Source organism: Rhinopithecus bieti, unplaced genomic scaffold (genome assembly GCF_001698545.2).
Source record: "Rhinopithecus bieti isolate Rb0 unplaced genomic scaffold, ASM169854v2 scaffold_22042, whole genome shotgun sequence".
Lineage (NCBI taxonomy): Eukaryota > Metazoa > Chordata > Mammalia > Primates > Cercopithecidae > Rhinopithecus > Rhinopithecus bieti.
The window spans coordinates 23,769-25,736 of record NW_016810459.1 but is presented as its reverse complement, the minus strand read 5'-3'; positions in this window follow the sequence as shown (position 1 = coordinate 25,736).

The following is a 1,968-nucleotide window of genomic DNA, read 5'->3' as shown; positions in this document are numbered from 1 at the left end:
TCATTCTTGAAGTCTGACTTTGGAATCTCCTGCTGCAGCCTGTTCCCTCCCCTGGATTCTTCCCCTTATTCCTCTCGCCTGGGGTGGGTTGCTAGTGGCTCCCCTATAATTAGCCACCAGACTGGGCTGGCCAGAGGGTAGAGTGTACTGGAGCTCATGCACAACCGTCACCTAATGCATCGCCAAATGCATAGCCTCCTTCTGCCACCTCCTCCCCACCACCCACCCGCACCCCCTGCCCTTAGACCACAGGCCTTTTGGAGAACAATTGTCCTACTGGTCTCTCAGTCCCCACCTGAGGTTCCTGTCCACCCAGTTCTGCCCCCTTCAACTTATTCAGCTGCTTGCCAAGTTGCCCTGCTCACTCTGCCTCCTAAACCCTTCTCCCTCCCCACAGCCATTGCTGGCCATCTGGCCTTGCTTCCTCCTCCATGGCCTCCTCCCAGGCCTTCAGCCTCTGTCTCTCTCTTCCAACCCGTCTTCCACTCAGCAGTTGGAGGGGTCCTTCTAAATCATAGATAGAGACCATGTCACTCACTTCCCTGCTTAAAACCTTCAGGGCTGCCATTATTCACTGTTCTTAGTGGTGTCACATTTCTCAATTGTAATCTCGTTCAGAACCCTGCTGGGCGTGGTGGCTCACACCTGTAATCCCAGAACTTTGGGAGGCCACAGCGGGTGGATCACCTGAGGTCAGGAGTTTGAGACCAGCCTGACTAACATGGTGAAACCCTGTCTCTACTAAAAATACAAAATTGGCCGGGTGTGGTGGCACGTGCCTGTAATCCCAGCTACTCAGGAGTCTGAGGCAGGAGAATCACCTTGAAAAGGAGAGTCACTTGAAAACCTGGGAGGTGGAGGTTGCAGTGAGCTGAGATCACACCATTGTACTCCAGCCTGGCAGCAAGAGCGAAACTCAGTCTCAAAAAAAAAAAAAAAAAAAAAAGAGCTCTCATGTAAAATGGTTAAGATGTTTCCGTTGAAGCAGGAGGTGGGGCCAAGGCTCTGCCTTGTCTGCTTCCTTCTCCCCACCTCCAACTGCAGCAGTCCCTATAACGGCTTCCTTAGAACCTCAGGACTTAACGAATATCTAAGTTCAAATACCTCTTGGCCCTGGGTAAGCTTCTGGCCATCAGTATGGAATCCAAGGCCCTTCCCACACTACCTGGGTCCTTTCCTAGCCTCCTTGCTGCTGATCTTGTCCTGCCTAGACAGGCAGTCAGCCCTGCTAGAGTCTGGCCCTGCAGTCTCTCACCTGGAAAACCCTCCATAAAATCCCCAGCCACATGTTTCTTCCTCTAGTAAGCCCTCTGATTGTCCCAGCCCAAAGGATGCTCCATGCGCCCTTCCTGGCTGCAGGGGCCAGGCTAATGCTGGGCCGCAGTTTAGGCCACCTAGGAAGCCTGTGAGCTTTGTTTCTTTGTTTCTTTTATTTTCTTTCTTTTTTCTTTTTCTTTCCTTTTCTTTCTTTCTTTTTTTCTTTTTTTTTTTTTGTTGTTGTTTTTTGAGACAGAGTTTTGCTGTTGTTGCCCAGGCTGGAGTGCAGTGGCGTGATCTCAGTTCACCGCAACCTCCACCTCCTGAGTTCAAGTGACTCTCCGGCCTCAGCCTCCTGAGTAGCTGGGAACACAGGCACGTGCCACCACACCCAGCTAATTTTGTATTTTTAGTAGAGACGGGGTTTCTCCATGTTGGTCAGGCTGGTCTTGAACTCCCAACCTCAGGTGATCTTCCCACCTCGGCCTCCCAAAGTGCTGGAATTACAGGTATGAGCCACCACGCCCGGCTGAAATTTCTTTTTTCTTTTACTTTTTTTTTTTTTTAGACGGAGTCTTGCTCTGTTGTCTGGGTGGAGTGCAATGGTGCAATCTCAGCTCACTGCAACCTCTGCCTTCCAGGTTTAAGCGATTCTCCTGCCTCAGCTTCCTGAGTAGCTGGAACTACAGGCGTGTGCCACCACACCCAACT